Source organism: Athene noctua, chromosome 10 (genome assembly GCF_965140245.1).
Source record: "Athene noctua chromosome 10, bAthNoc1.hap1.1, whole genome shotgun sequence".
NCBI lineage: Eukaryota > Metazoa > Chordata > Aves > Strigiformes > Strigidae > Athene > Athene noctua.
In genome coordinates, this window is record NC_134046.1 from 10,589,872 (window position 1) to 10,606,509 (window position 16,638).

Here is a 16,638-nt window from a genome sequence, read left to right on the forward strand (position 1 = left end):
ATTAATTTTACATTTGCTGTCCTTTAATCACGTGGATTTTTCATGTGTTCTCATTATGAAGGAATAGATGAGCATTTTCTAGCACATCTGTAGCTTCTCTGCTCTGGCCAAGACCCATCTAACTTTCAACATCTCAAAGCTAAGCATTGATGATGTATACTCAGATACATGTTTAATAAACCATTAGTGGGATATGCATCACTCTCTATCTCTTCTATGTTTTTCCCTTTACAGTTAAAATCTTTCCCTGTGAGCTCAAAGTTTCTAATGCAGCTTTGTGCTTCTCAATAGACATCTCAGCTAGTATAATTCAGATATTCTAAAAATTCCAAAGTTAATGAAAACACTGTGAAATGTTGCAGCAGAACATAAATTCCCAAACAAATTTTGACATGGAAAAAATGCTAGTTGGCATCATGTAAATTGTTTCAGCCATTTAATTTGTCCATGACCAAAATGGATTCCCAGAAACTTTTGCTTTAAAAAAAAAAAAAAAAGGAAAAATCAAATTGTGGCTCTTGATATTCAAGTCAATTCACATTTTTGCATATCTACCTATTAAAAAAATTGTGTCATCTTTTTTAACGAGCTGCGGTGGTGGGATATGTGCTAGCAATTACAAGCAAAGTGAATTTTCTCTAAAGAAAATCTGGCCAATCTGTTCTCTTGTCCTGAGTATTTAATGTATTTCATGGCATTTAGGGTAAGATTGGAAATCTTCTGAGCCTCCCATCAGACTCTGGAATTGGTTTTAAAATGGTATGTGTTTCTTGAGGGAGTACATTCAGTGAATCGGGTAACAAGTTATAGTTGCAATAGGCACAAACACACCCTCTGTTCCTTCTGATTTCTTTACAGTTTCTGAGGTAAATATTCTGAGGTTTTTTTCTCACAATTGATTTGAGACAATATTATGCATTTAACATATATTTTAAATATGTGATCAATACTAGCCTAGAGAGATTTAATGAATTTTTCTAGTGTTTCTAGCAGTGTTGCTCTCTCATTCTCACATTGAGTAGTGGATTTGATGAAAAGGCTCCTTGATTTTCAGCAGGAAATCTCAAAATAAAGAGCAGTTCTGTGGAGACACGGAGAGGACCAAACTGTGCTTCTCTGTCTTTATTTTTGTTCTGTGCAGACTTAAGTGCTATGACATTTGCCCTGTTTCATTACCCAGTGAAATCTGAAGCACAATGGCATATCTCTATTTACACTTTACTTAAGGCAAACCCTAGTCTTGGAAATAGATGTGATTAGTGCCATGTCTTATGAACATGGACACATTTTATTTTGGAAGTGTGGAGCAGTTTTTGGCACACTGATGTACTTTGACTTTTCTATCAGCTGGCTTCCTAGTAGAAAGAAAACTTTCTGCATGATTCTGTGTCAAAAAATTAAAACCATTTAATGGTTTCTATATTATGGGCTAAAACCTGAAAACATGAGAAGACCCTGGGGAAACCATGTTGCCAGAAAGGATCTAGAGGTTGGGCCAGCTAGGTAGGGAAACGAATGTCTAAGTGACTGCTGCATTCTGCAAGCCCAGCTCCCTTCTGTTTGTGGCACGGCGTATCTGGGTAGTGGATGCGGCAGCATAGGTATGGGCAGCCTAGGAAGTTGACTTTGGCAGCAGTCCTGCCTCAAGCAGTCACTGGAGGTAACTAAAACGTTGTCTCTCTTCTTTATGTCCGAGCCCTGCACAAATCAACCTGGAAACTCCTGGTACTGCTGAGGCATCCTGAGAGGAGGGTAGTGTTGGCTAGAAGCGGGTAAGAGTCATTGTCCCTGTCTTTCATCCTCTTGGCAATGGCAGGAGGGGCAATGCCAGCTCTCCCCAGCTCTCCAGCCAGCTCTCTTATCTCCGCTCCCAGACGAGCAGGACACAGCTTCCCACCCTTGGCGTCTTCAGTTTTTGCCAGTGCTGCAGTAAATCTCCAGTCATTTCTGGATTTTGACTCAGTCTCCGATGGTCACATTTATATTCGGTCAAATGTTTTTTCGATACATCGGCAGCCCTGACACGGTTGAGACATTCCTCTAGAGCTGTCTCCTTTTCCATTTATTTTCTGAGGTTTCCACTGCACGGGGGCACATCCCTGTTGCTTAGCTGTTGGTTGCTTTGGAAAGCAATGTGCTGTAAATATAGCATTTCACTGTCTTTGGATGAAACAGTAAGTCAATTCAGGATTTGGCTATGAGAGCGGGATTCAAAGGGAGAACTCCTGTTCCCTTATGTGTGCTCTGGGCTGGGCCTCTGCTGCACAGAAATCCGACTGCCCAATGTCAGAGCTTTCTAAGCAACCACAGCACACTTTCCTTACATAATAGAAGCTTTTCTCCACGCACTTGGTGAGAAGGTTGCCATTTATATTGGTGCAAGTTGACTTAAACGTAGTTTAATATGAAAATTACATCTATGAATTGCCTGAACTTGCATGACTAACATAAAAACATAACATTGCTTTAAAAGAGTTTTGCATATGCTTTCTCAACACAGAACAAATATATTAAATTATTCTGCCCTTTTCGCTACTAGATTTCAGATTTTCTTTTACTACCATCTTTAGTTTATAATTCCTTTCCTATAAATTTAATTATTTACTTCCTATACAAAAAGTAAGCTCACCTACCTAAATCTGGTGGAGATGAACAACACAAGTTGGCCAGTACATCAACAAACTGTGATTGCTACTGTCCAAAAAATCTTTAACCCAAATGTTAATAATCCCCATGAGTGCTAACTGTGATTCGGTAGGGTGGTTTTATGGTTTAATGTCCGTGAATGTTTCTTTATGATTATTGTTCATTGCATTAGACAAAGATCAGAGAAAAGAAAAACACCCAAAGGTCACCCGTAAGACGGAAAATTGTCTGAGAAGTCTGAGTCCTCAAGAAAATAATTGTGTCTGACCTTCACCACGTCCACGCAGTCTCTGGATGGAGCGCTTAAGAAAATGACTGGCAGATTTGTGACGACTGTTCTCACCGATTACTTAAAAATTTAGCCCGTTCCACAAAGGGATTGCAGAAGTAAACCATACAGAGAGAAAGCCCAAGTATACAAGCATGCACATACAACCCGATCTCTTTTTGTGGTCGCGTGTGCTGTAGAGCACATGCAGCAAAAAATTAGGAAGAGGGTCGTTTGCAGAAAATGAGAAGATAGATTTTCAGAGGTTTGAATACCTAACCGCGAGGTGTGGGGATGAGGGATGCACGGGGGGTGTTAGCGAGGGAGCGCGCAGCGGTGGACGGGGCGGGAGGACCATCCCCAGCTGAGGTTTTCTGCTTCCTCATCCTTTCCTCTGAAAAGAACTGCCCCTTCTGCACCCCGAGAGAAGGGTAAAAAGGGGGTCCGGGGAGGGGTGGGGGGTGTTGGTCGATTCCCCGACAGCGCCTGTTCCCTCCTTGACCCGATTGTGCCGCCCCCACCTCCACGGCGAAGTGAGGGCTGCGAGGAGGGTCTTGTCGGGTGAGAAGTTCCCCCCCCGTTCTCCCCTGCCTCGATCCTCGGCTCTCGGCTGGCCGAGGGCTCGCCGTGCCCCCCCCGCCCGCCCCGCCGGGCCGGGGCCGCTCCCGTTCCCGGGCGGGAGGCGGCGCGTCCCCCGTTCCACCGCCCCCCACCTCACCCCCCGGTCCCCGGGGCGGGAGGCGGGCAGGGGAGGTGCGGCCGGGCCGGGCCGGGGCTCCCCCCACCCCCCCGCCTCCCTCCGTCCCTCGCCGCCGTCCCCAGGTGCCGCCCGGAGAAGCGCGGCGGGGCGGAGGCGCCGCTGGCTCCCGGCTCTCGCCGAGGGGGCGTCGGATCGGGCAGGTGGGGGCCGCCGAGCGGGGCCGGGGCCGGGCCGGGGGCCAGGGGGCGGCTCGGCCCCCCCGGGGGGAGGCGGGCAGCGGTTTGGGGAGGTGCGGGGGCTCGTTGCCATGGCTCCCTGCAAGCTCTGCCGGAGGAGATAGTGATGCCAGTCACGGAGGGACCCCTCTTCCTTCTCGTGGGTGTGTAGCGGGGTTGGGTTTGGGGTGGTTGGGTGTTTGGTTTGGGTTTTGTTTTTTTTTTTTCTTTTTTTGGGGGGTGGGAGGTGGAGCGATTAATTTGGAGAGCCGGGACGGGGCTGCGGAAACGCCGCCGCCACGACCGGCAGGTCCGGTCGCCCCCTGCTCGCTGCCGGCGCCGGGCTCAAGGTAACGCCGTGGGGGGAGAGGGGGGGGTCCCGGTCCCGGTCCCGGTCCCGGTCCCGGTCCCCTCTCGGGGCTGCAGGGCTCTGGGACCGCGGGTACCCAGCCGCGGGGCCACCGTCTCCCCTCGCCCTGCCTTTCTACCAAAAGCCTCTTTATTATTATTATTATTATTATTTTAAATCTCTTTTTAATTCTCCCTGTCCCGCACCGCAAGCGCCGGGTTTCCCCCTGCAACGCAACGAGGAAACAGCTGGGCTCAGCCCCGCCAAGGGGGGCCAGCAGGTGCCCGCGGCTCGGGGCGCAGCGCCGGGGGAAGCCCGGGGGGTCCCCGGGGCACAGGTCCTGCCCCCCCCCCGGGGCGGTCCGGGCTCTCCCGGCCTCGGGAGCCGGCTCAGGAGCCGGGGTGGAGCAGCCGCTGCCCGCGGAAAGTTTGCCGGAGGGTGCGGAGCCCGGCGAGGGGGGCGGCTGGGCGGGGTGGGGGGGTCCGGGCAGGGCCGCGGGGTCTCGGCTGGGGACTGGCGTGCTCAGCCTCATGGTGGTTTAGGTGGGTTCCAGACTGCAAGGGAGTCACGCATCTGTGGCAAACACTTGTTTCTTTTTCCCTTCCTAATGATTTTGGAGAGTATTTTATATATATGTTTTTTCCTGAAGTGCCTAATTAAAAATGACCCCAAAGTATCTTTTTTTCTTTTTTTTTTCTTTTTTTTTTTTTTTTTTATCTCTGGGAAGCGATGTGATTGTCTTGCCATCCAGGAGAGGCGTAAGAATCTTTAAAGCTTAGTGTCGTGTGCTGTGCGTTAGGAATTTGTGTTGCATGCTCAGAGCATCAGTGGTCTCAGCTGGGTTTGGGTTTTCACACTGTAAGGAGATTCTGTTTTCTAAGAGCCGGACACAGTAAATGTCAATGGATTTTTCATCTATCACTTCTATGACTAATGTTACTTTGCTGCTTATTTTTGGGTGGAAAGGAGCTAAGCTGTGATACGTTGGATAGCATACAGGTATTTACCCATAACTCAACTGACTGAAAGCAAGTAAATTCATTTTTGGTGCTACCTAGGAATAGTTTTGCTTGAAACATGGTTTGGAAAACTTCAGCAGAGACCTGACAGGTGGTATTTTTGTTTGATTGTCAAGGGTTCATTTGATGTGACTGAGTTAAATATGTGTTATGTAGGTCTCCCAGATACCATTCCATAAACAATATTAAGAGTTTAGTTACAGGTTTGAGGAAAGGAGATGGGGAAAAGCTTGCACCTTAAAATGAACGTGTACTTTTTGCTCATTTGTGGACACACGTGCGACACTGTCTTCTTGAAGCTGTGCACATGATCTTTTGCCCATCGTCTCCCGTGATCCCCTGCTTGGCTTTTCCTGATGTGAAGTATTAGAGAGCATGACTATTGCTGTGTTAACACTGTTCTGTTGCTTAAAAGTAATGAATTTTCTTTGTCTTTCAAAAAAACAAAACCACCCAAAAACCACCTGTCCCATGAGTCATTAAAATAATAGAAAATTCTTGTTAGCCAGTTTCTGTGGTCCTTACTTAGGCCGAACATCTGCTGTATGTGGAGTCTGGCTTACAGAAGAACTACAAGACCAGACTATGTTACGTTAAAATAAGATACAAAAGATAAGATACCAAGGTTTGCGGGAGGTAAATGAGTTCCTTCAGGAATATTGCACAATATACATGAAAGTATCATTAAATATATTCAGTAAAAAAACCTGTCAGCCATCCAAGAGTTGTAGAAGTTTTACCATATGCAACACACAGCTTCTAAACCAGATCATTCTCTAAACTCTTCCAATTTATTATTGATTTTTATCAAAATAGGAATAAAATGAATTCTGAATATGAGGCTGAAATAAAGAGATTGTAGTTCAGCTATATACACTTTGATTACATATAACTCACTCTTGGTGTGAGTGAATGTAATTATTATGGACATTCAGTATGTATTGCTTCAGTAATTAAGCTTAATGAATGAAAATATAATAGTACACTTCTTTATGCCAAGAAACTCAGCAGATAAGCCTTCATTTAAATGAAAGATTACATTATTCACAACATGTATGTGTACCTCAAGTGGCTTGGATTGTAGCCATCTTGTTTGCCAATAAAAATATACTTTATCACTTATGTTTGGAAGGAAAAATGGAAAAAAAATTTTAAAAAGGTAGCTATACATTACATAAAATGATGTGGGCAGTTGCTTCTGTGATGAGAAGGAGCTGCTCCTTTCCCCGGTGGGAGAGGACAGGGACTACCTTAAACACTACTAATTAGTTCAGTTTATCTTGCATGCGTTACAATGCTGTAGTTAGTTAATTATAGCTTTTCCCATTAGCAGTATGTTAAGAATAATGAATGAACATATCACACAGATCAAAAGAACATCTACAAAGTTTATCTTGGGGGAAAGAAAGTGTTATTGTGTGGCAGGAAGTCCCTGTGGCTTTCCCAAGGCGCAGATTTGTTGGAATTCCTGAGCTGGTGCTTCAGAGCCTGATGAATGACTTGAATTGATCACAAACAAGTGACACTGGAGCTCTTGGTTGCTTAGCAACTCACCGAGATGCCACAATTTCTTTTGGTATATTTGTCCAGTAAAGTAGAAATTCTGTTTTGTTAAAGATTTTTTTTTTTTCTAGCACAAAGCCTACCTTATAACAGCCTTAGATTATGTATAATTAAAATTGATGCCTCAGTACAGTCTGGGGAGCAGCATGGGTATGAAAAAAAGAGCAGGAATCTTACTTGTGAACCATATTCTGGTGGTGATGTGATCAGTGTTTTATAACAAGTTTCAATTGTCCTTTCTCAGTTAGACTTCTGTTCAAAACCCAAAATCATTAGTGAGAAAAGGAAGTCTCAACAAAGGCAGTCATCTACCAAATGCTTTTTGAACAGTTCCCCTCATGCTGTCTCGAGGTCTGAGATCCTGCAAGGTCTTGTGGCATTACCCCACGCTCCATTATGAGTAAATGAAATGCAACATGGAACATGCGGTTTGGTCGTTGTCCAAATTGCATTGGGGCAGCCTGGCCCATCCTATAGCCCATATACCTGGACATCTCTGCTAGGCTGCCCTCACAGGAGACACTGGTTTCTGAACGGATCTATTTTGTGTAAGAGAGTAACATTTAGTAGAGAGCAGAAGGAAGATAAATGTCATCGTTATTATGTGTACCCAAAGTACCAATACTGTTTTTAACCAGATTGTGGCATCCTGCATAGAGTTTCTATATGCTGAATTACGTTTTTAAGTCAGTGAGCCCTTTACAGTTAGCCGTGGGTCTGTGTATAGTGGCATCTTAGTGCTGGAGTGCACTGTGGAAGGGAATCATCCCATCCCCACTTGCTCTGCTTTGGTTTGCATTACGGGGAGACCGCATAGACTGGATTAATTTTGGATGAACCTAAACCAGAATATCTGTTTCAGAAGTTTACTTTGTGCACTTCAGGCACTAATGGGCTTTTTATCTGTGGCCTCCTGACTTAAAGCTGAAGCAAAACCTTTGCAATGTGTGGGGATGGATTTTGGGTTCCCAGCACCATTTTGATCTATTTATGTCCTTTTGAGCTTTGCTACTTGCTAATATAGACATATCCTCTTCCTTCTAAAATTGTAGCTAAAAAAAAGTGTCCTAGGGCTAGGAGAAATGCAGACTGTTATGGCTTTTATTTTATTTAGACATTAGTTGGCATACCTCTTGATGAGAAGAAGGAATCCAGGTATTTAACTTCTTTCATAGACAAAGAGGTTGGGTATTGTATGATTTACTGGCGTATTGGACTAGAAGGGGATGTTTTAGCAGTGCCCGTAAGAACTGCTGCCATATTGACCACAGTGAACCAAATCTCAATGAATTGTCAATATTTCTATGCTAAGATTATTATAGTGCATAACCTGTGTACTTATAATTGGCTTTCTAGGCTTAGACGAATTTGCAGTAAAGATTTAGGTACATGTGAGCTTGTTTGATTTTGCTGTGGGTTTATGTTTTGTTTGTTTTGTTTTTTTTTTTTTCCCTTGTTGTTTCTATGTAACAAAGTCAATGCCCGAAACTCAAAGTTGTGTTCGGGGTTTTTTGTTTTTGCAGCTAGTCTCCTTGTGTCTGTTTTATGCACTGATTTCTGTAACTGTATTTGCATCCCCAAATGCTGATTAGTGCTTGCCATTGCAGTGATTGCCTCTGCATTATAAATAGATGAAGGTACACGGTAATATTTGATGTCTCAGGTTTCTCCTCCCAACGTGTCCAGGCACCTTGTGTGCAATACACAGTGTGGAACTGTGATGGCTGTTGTGATGTTATTTTCTGAGGTTGCAGCATTCCCTAGCAGATATTTGCCCTTCCTTCATTACACCTGAATGTCTAAAATGCCAAAAAATACTGCAGATGTAAAACAGTTTATCATTAAAATTAGTGTTTATTGTTTTAGCTGAACTAGTGTTAGTTGTTTTGAGGGTGGTCTCCAGGTATAGATCCTGCTCTATGTAAGAAGGATAAGATTTATGATGCTGTCTTCATTAAGATTTTTAAGACTTCATAATTTCTTTTGACCCTCACTATCCCTCTCTTTTCTCCATTTATCAGGGAAATTGCCCATTTCTCTTTTCAGGTGTTTTCCTCCTTTTGCTGAGTCAGCATCAAGATGGAATTCAGTTCAAGGTGCGGTGGGAATATGGCTCCGGTTAGGGAGGGTGAAGGAGAGTTTGGGGGGGACAGGGATGAGCTTGCTTGGGTTCATCTCATCTTTGCTCCGTTCTCCCACACAGAAGCAATAAAGATGTCTGGATCAAGGTCTGAGCAGCTGGGGGAAAAGGAGCCAATGGTCGAGCCTGGGTAGGGTTGTTTCTGTAAGAGTGCAGCTTTCGAGGATATTTTTAACAGATGGTTCCTGGTCTGGCTGTAATAGCCAGTCTGTCAGCCAGACTGAGCTGCCTCGGGGATAGCCCCATGACGAGCTCCTAACAGGTAACCTCCACACAACAGCTTTCGCTGTGGCAAAACCAGAGCTTCTCGTAGTGTCGCCGTTTCATCCTCCCCACATTTGCAATCAAGGAGGTGGGGGAAGGTGAGCCTTGTATACCTGCTGTGGACGTTGCTTTCCCCTGGGCTGCCCCAGTGCAGCAGCAAGGTGTGCCGAGTGGCCCTCGCATCGCTCTGCCAGTGCTCTTGGTCTTCAGCGTGGACCCCACCCCCGTGGCTCCCACCTGCCCAGAGATGCTCCTGCCTCCTGCTCCTCCTCATGGGAGTGTGGAAGGCAGCACAGGGGTCGTGCATTCACAAGTCCTTGTGCCTGATGGTTGTTTTTTAGAGGTGGATGGGGCTTAACTTTAAAGGCGGGATGAACCCATGTGAAGGGCATCTGGCAAATCTCAGTGCCCTCATGAAGAGAAAATTTAACTATAAACAAGCCAAACAGTGAAAGGACAGGACTCCAGTTTTGAGGAAGTGTATCTAAATATTTCAGTGAGCTAAAGTCCTCCTGCCTTTCAATATAGCTTAGTCAGATGACTTTAGTGCTTCTAAAAATCTCATTTCAAGTGTCTCGATTTTTTGGGAGACCCTAGAGACGAGTCTGAAAGGCTGGCAGTTGCTATTCAGGACAGCCTCCCAGCTGAAATTAATTGGTTAGGCAGTAATCTCCTAAGAGGAGAAGGGAAAAAATGAATTGCAGAATTGGGCCCATCTACCTTTCAGTCTGTGTCTCCTTTGGTGACTTTTCGAGTGTGACACAACCAATTCCCTGTCAGCCTTTCCCGCTGGCTGACAGAGAAGAGGTGGCTTTGAATGCTGCCTGCTGTGCTTGTATGGCACTTGAAAGGAGGAGAGGACTGCCTTTAAGGGGTGTATTCGCACAGCTTTAAAGTGTATTTGAAAAATGCATTGTTCAGTGATGTCGTGTGTATTACAGTATTAAAACTGATGGAAACCTGGAACAATGTTTCAGTAAAAAATGGCTGGTGCCATTGCTGTATCCCCAGTGCTTGAAATAAAATTAGTCTTGGTGAAAGATTTCTCTGCTTACAGGAAAAGTAAAATTATTATTCCAGGGCAGATTTTTTCTGTTAGAAAATACCATAACAATGCTTTCAGCTTACAGTAGTTATTAACTCAATGGCTTTTTTTTTTTTTTTCAGACATACTCACAGAATACAACATATTTTTTTTCAGTTCACTGAAATCAGAGAATTGTTAACAACAAAAAATTGTAGGTTTTGGAGCATCTACATTTTTTTCCCAAGAGTGATCTCGTAGCCCAGTGAGGTCAGTCTGTCACATCACTAAAACCCTTCTCTGTGGTACTGGGGTGGTTTGTGTTGGTTGAAACAGGCCTGTGTGCATGCTTGCACCCATGCCCGTTTGCCTAATTTTGTTGGTTTTTACTTCATAGGCAAAATACTCCAAACTACAGTATGTCTGCTGATTTTAATGAACTTATTAACTAAAACTGGAGTTACTGCTCAGGTATTTTACAGGATAAAGGTCCTGTGCTTTATTTTTCATAGGTTGTTCTTTCATATTACTCCACCAATGACTTCGTTCTAGTAAAATTTTACTGTAGGCAATAGATTTTAGAAGATTTCTATTTTGACCTGATATGAGTCAGAGAAGGTCCCATCTGATCTTCTTGGTCATGTGACAATTTTACAGCTGAATAAACTGTATTCAGTACTTTCTATGAGTTCTGCTGAAGCATCGATCAAAACTGTAGCTATTTTGGTAATTAAAATCCAAAATCCTTTGAGATAAATTTTCCTTTTGGTACATTTGTGTAGAAGGAATTAACACAGACGTGAACGACAAGTATCTGCGAGTATTAACGGAAGATTTTATTGAATGTGTTTTTAGGAAAATAATAAACCTGATACACTGTGGTGACTTTCAGGATTAATATTGCACATGAAAACCACTGGTGAAGTCATGGCGCCACTGAAATAGATGGTCAAACTCCCACTGACCTCAGCAGACTCAGGTTTTTATCCCAAGAGTGATGAAAATCTAATTTACAACCTAACCAGTTTGAGAAATAGGCATAATGGCTCACGTCCTTGACTGATACAAATTACTGTGGTTCAGCTGAGGATGATTGAGTTATACCGACTTATGCCATCTGGGCTTCTGGAGAATCATGTCCGATGGCCGCACGGGCTTGCCGTGTCCATTAGTGAGCATGCTGTAACAGGCTGCAAGCTCGGGCTCACTGCAAACAGGCATGTTAGGAGCTTTATAATGGTGTCTCCTATCAAGTGGCATATTCTTGTCTCATATTTTGACTGGAAACAAATAACCGGGAAACAGTAATGAATATTCTTGTTTTCTGAGTCATACAAATTACTAATGTTGTACTGTAAGCTATAAAGTAACAGCAATTAAAGGACTGTCCCAGCTGTCCAAAGCTCAGGCATACCTACTTCATTAAATTTACAGGGTTGCCACCAAAATCCACAGTAATTGCTCAGGATTTACTACCTGCATGACAAATTCACCTTTCTATTACTGACTGTATAGGGTTTGACTTAGGCTTTTGCCTAAATCTGGGATTTGTATTATCTCTGATTATCGTTTTGAATTGCAGCATCCCTGCTGTCTATGTCTCTGCAGCACTCAACCGGTGATTTTGCCCACCCTGCTGGTAGGTGCTTTTTGGCTAATACATGCCCAGCCGGTGTCTCCCTGCTGGGAAACACTCGGACTTGCCTTTTCAGCTTCGTGTTACATCCCAGGAACAGCTGAAAATTGAGAGCTGTTTGAGCTATGTTATGGCACAAAGCTTTATCAAAGTGCACTAAGTGTGGTGGCACCAGAAAGTAATACAGCTGGTCTAGGTACACAGCCCCTAAAGAAAAGGAAGTTTCTCCCATTTATTGCCATGTGTGCAGGATCCAGCCTTTCGGAGCATTGTACCTAATTATCCTGCCAGTGCAGCAAATTTTCACTGTCAGCCATTCCCCTTGTCAGACATCACCGTGCAGTGAAACCTCATATAATTCCAACTGCATAGCAAGATGAAAATTTCATCTTTGGTGCATAAGAAATATGTCTCAGTGTTTATTTAAAAAAGAAAAACCCACCCCAAACCCCCAACAGACAGCAAACATTAAGGGCTATTCACAAATCTTATCATGTGTATCACAAAAAGAATATTGGAATACAGCAGATAAGCAGCATTCTCTATACAAATCTCTTCCACTGTCATACTCCAAAATGTATGCTAAGCTTGTCTGTGCACAAAGCTCCTTGTAATGGGTGGTGGTTAGACCAAATTTTTTATCCTTATGTAGGATAGGATACAGGCAGGAGTACTATGTATTTGCAGCGTTAATTATATCATGCACTTACTGGAAAGAATAATGTATGCAAACTTCTGAAGCTCAGGCGATGGCAATGCATTTATATATATTTATAGCTTTATGTATTTTGTAATCCCCAAACCCCAATGTCCACAGAGAGGGAATGCATCCTTAAAAATTTTAGGCCTTTAAATTAAGTGAATTTAAATTCACTCATTTGCATCCTTTTTTCTTTGTTCTGCCTGAATGAGATATTACTTCAGTAATTGAACTGTAACTTAGCTACAGGTAAATAATGTAAGACAGCTTATATTTCAAATGCTTGACCGCATTAGGGTTGTGCAGTGCTAATCCGGCAATTTGCAGCACACCTCTGAGAGAAGATGGTGTCCTGTCCACTTAGGATCACTGAGTGCTGGGCTGGTGCTTGAAAGTTCAATTAATGTGTGGTGCTAAATGTGCTTCTCAAACAGGGACTTGAAAAGATGCTGTGGGGTGAAGAGCATCCCTGTAAAAAAGACTTCTGGCTGTGTTAATATCATATAGATAGGCCAAAGCTGAATTCTCCTAAAAATCAAGTTTTACAGCTAAAATGTAACACTGAAGTCTCTGAAATAGCTTTCATGAGCAGGCTGTGGTGATGGCCTCTGTGGTCTGTATTGTTCTCAGAGGCTGGATTTGGCATCTCTGCACATGTACGACAGATAAACTGGGATGGGTGGACAGAAACAGCGGTGGGAGGGAGAGGTGAGACTGATCAAAGGGATAAAATGTCTATTGGGAAAAGTCTTCCTTAGGATTTTTGGAAAAGATAGGGTGATGCATCATACAAGAATGACAAAGTATTTTTGGCTCCATTAGGCTGTGTGTCTCGGTGTTCTGTAGGAATACTGGAGGAGCCCATGTACAAAGAGGGAAAGCTGAAAGAGGTAGGGGATGATTGTCTGGAGAGCTTGGCACCAATCCCAGAAAAATAATGGATAAGTTAATAGAGGACTGAATTAATATAGAGTTAAAGAATAGAGAGATAATTAAGGCCAGTCACCATGGCTTTCTGAAAAGGGAATCCATTCTTGATGGAGTTACAGGTTTGATAGATAGCGGGTAACTAAGCATTGTGACAGAGTTTTCTAGGTGTTAGATTTGGTATCTCATGAAATCTCAGTTAAAACCAAACAAACTAACCCAACAAAGTATGTAAAATTAGTAGCAGTCTTGTTTAATGGATTAAGATTAACTAACAGAGCTGAAAAGTCTGTGGGGATTATTTGTTGAAAGATGTGTGGGTTTAGCACAGTTTCACAAGAGTGAAAGCTAGTCCTGAAACCGTTTAACTTCTCTATCAATAATCTGGACACAACAATTAAATGACTGCTGCCAAAGCTGTTGATGAAGCAATACCTGTAATGTGGAAATAATAAGTTGTATGGAGCAGACTGACCAGCTGCAAGATATTGCCTCTTCTCCTATCCTCCCAACAGTCTGTGTCTTAACCAATGCACTGGAAGAGGGTATACTTGAGAGGAGTTAATAGAATCATAGAATGGTTTGGGTTGGAAGGGACCTTTAAAGGTCATCTAGTCAAACCCTCCTGCAGTGAGCAGGGACATCTTCACTAGATAAGGTTGCTCAAAGCCCTGTCTAACCTGACTTTGAATGTTTCCAGGGGTGGGGCAGTTACCACCTCTCTGGGCAACCTGTGCCAGTGTTTCACCACCCTCGTTGTAAAAAATTTCCTCCTTATATCTAGTTACCCTTTCTATTTACAGTGAAAGGGTATGGAGGGGTCACAGCAGACAAAGAAAGGAAGATGACTTCCCAAAGGGATGCTATGGCTGAAGGACCAGTGGGATCCTTTGACACAGGGTTTTTATCTAAGTGCATGAGAATGCTGGAAAGCTGTGGCCAGTTTTGGTGCCAACAGCTGAAAAAAGAGTTTAAAAAACTGGAGTTGAGAAAATAAACACAATATCAAATTGAAGAGTAGAGAAAATTCCCTGCAGTGAGAGATTTAGAGAGCTCAATCTGCTTAGCTCATCAAAAAGAGGATTGAGAGAGAACTTGATTACAGGACAAGTATTTTCATGGGGAAAGCATATCCAGCTTTTTAATCAAGAAGAGAAAAGAAAAATAAGATCCAATAGCTGGAAGCTGAAGCCAGACAATTTTAAATTAGACATTAAACACATTTTTTTTTTATCTGTGATTAACCACTGGAGTGAACTATGATGTGTTCAAATCGAGACTGGATACCTTGTGTGATATGATCAGTCAAACACAAGTTACTGGATATTATTTGTGGGTGATAGGGAAAAGCCCGTGACGTACAGAAGAGCGCAAAGGCCTTAAAATCTTTGAGCACTGAAAGGGCAATCAAAGGCAGAAAATAAGAAAAAGGAGAAATGTACATGGTAAGCACAAAAAGGAGAAATAGAAGCACCAAAAGGGCAAAGAAAGGAATTTAATCTGGAGAAGGAGCTTCTGTTTCTAAATACAGGACCATATGTCTCAGCAAAGTGAGTTCTGGCATTGGAAACACCTTGAGTGTTGGCAGAGCTGGAGTCATCTGTTTCATAGTCAAAACAGCAATTTTGGATTCCATGCTTTGTTAATGATGATGAAGAAACCTCCTATTTGTGGTTTGGGCTTTTGGCACCATTGGCTCCCAGTTCTGCTGCTGTGAGAAGACAGTGCAATCAGCTTTGCTTAGCTGTGATGGAGCTGATGGCTGCATCCCACTGTGAGAGCCGTGCCATGTTCCCCAGAGTGAAGGGCACGTCATGGATCACCTGGGCTATGGCACGATTTACCTCTTCAGCAGCGAGCTGGCACTGTGGTCTCTTGGGTGCCCTTCACTTTATTGACATCAATGCTGTACAAGATTTAAAAGAAATCATGAACCCTATATTTATACTATTAAAGATGAATTTTGGGGAAATCCAGCAGGGAAACCAATGTGGTGTTGGCTGTTTTTGATTAGTACTGTCTATGTGTTTGTCCTCTTGAAATGGTTTCACCAGATCAATGGCCGTGTCTTCTTTCTTTCAAAGAAGAAACATACTGTATTTCAAGTGCTCGCAGTGCCTAATATCCAGGTAATTGTTAATATAAATGTAATGCTGTGTTTCTTCAGTGGGGAAGTGCAGTGGTTCAGTCAAGATCGTGGTCCAGGTGAATTTGCTGCTGGGTTTTTCTGTGGATCTCCAGTTATAATGGAAGTGAAACAGATGCCTTAAGGACTGTAAGTCACTTTGCTATTGTGGAAGCTCATTAACCAGGACTGAAAATCACTTTTCCAGAAAAATTTTCAAAAGTGCTATCTTACGTCCAGAGTAGAGAATACTTCTGTAATTGTTATGTGGAAACAAATAACTCATGTGTATACTTTTTCACAGCTCCATCACAAAGCTATTACATTTGTTTAGCAACACTTCTGTGTTGGTTTTGGATTTGAAGAGAGCAGTTAGTTCAGGATCTTTTCAGTGGAAATTGGCAACATGTTTCCTTTGCACTATTTAACAGAAATAAACTTTGTGATCAGAGCACCCAATTACCTGCAACTCTGCATGGGTCAACTATTTCTGCCTCTTATGGCCATAAACATTTTACATTGCCAGCAATACTGAATAGTGGTTTTCTGACTTCTGGGTCAGTGTGTGGATATTTTCAGGACTGCTCTAGAACCTGGGCTTATTATGGTAATGGTCTCCTTGGAACTAGGAAGACTGATAAATTATAATAAACTGTTTCCTTGGGGGGGGGGGGGGGGGGGGGGGAAGAATGTCTGCACTGCCTGTAATAATTGACTAACTGGACAGTAATTATTTCAAAATACAGTTGGAAGTCTGTTGACCTTGATGATCATTTTCTTACTCAGTGGACATTTGAATAATTGTCTTTGCCTAAGGATTCCCTAGAAGCTGTTCTCAAATCTGAGCAGCACTTCAGCATTTAATTCACGACACTGTGACATCCATTAGAAACGCAGAGAGGTAGGAATTACCCTATTCAATCCGATTAAAGATCCAATTAACTTAGAATCCTATCTCTGTTAGTAACTAATACTAGATAACTCAACACCTTGGGAAATAAAAAAACACCTAACCACCAAAAAACTCAACCCAAAACCATCCTCCCTCCTCCCCTCAACTCT

The 16,638-nt window shown here is 43.1% G+C and overlaps 1 protein-coding gene across 9 annotated transcripts in view; it reads left to right on the forward strand.

Moving 5' to 3' along the window:
- The first annotated feature begins 3,709 nt into the window (after positions 1-3,709).
- Positions 3,710-16,638, forward strand: part of CHL1 (cell adhesion molecule L1 like) — a 141,160-nt gene continuing 128,231 nt past the window's right edge. For 6 of the 9 annotated variants that reach the window (XR_012634317.1, XM_074914705.1, XM_074914714.1 and 3 more), the window contains exon 1: positions 3,722-3,814. The gene's annotated coding sequence lies outside the window, so the exon portion shown is untranslated. Of the gene's footprint in view, positions 3,815-3,911; positions 3,994-16,638 lie in introns of those variants that run through there. The other 3 variants (XM_074914708.1, XM_074914710.1, XM_074914706.1) reach the window with 3 other exon arrangements.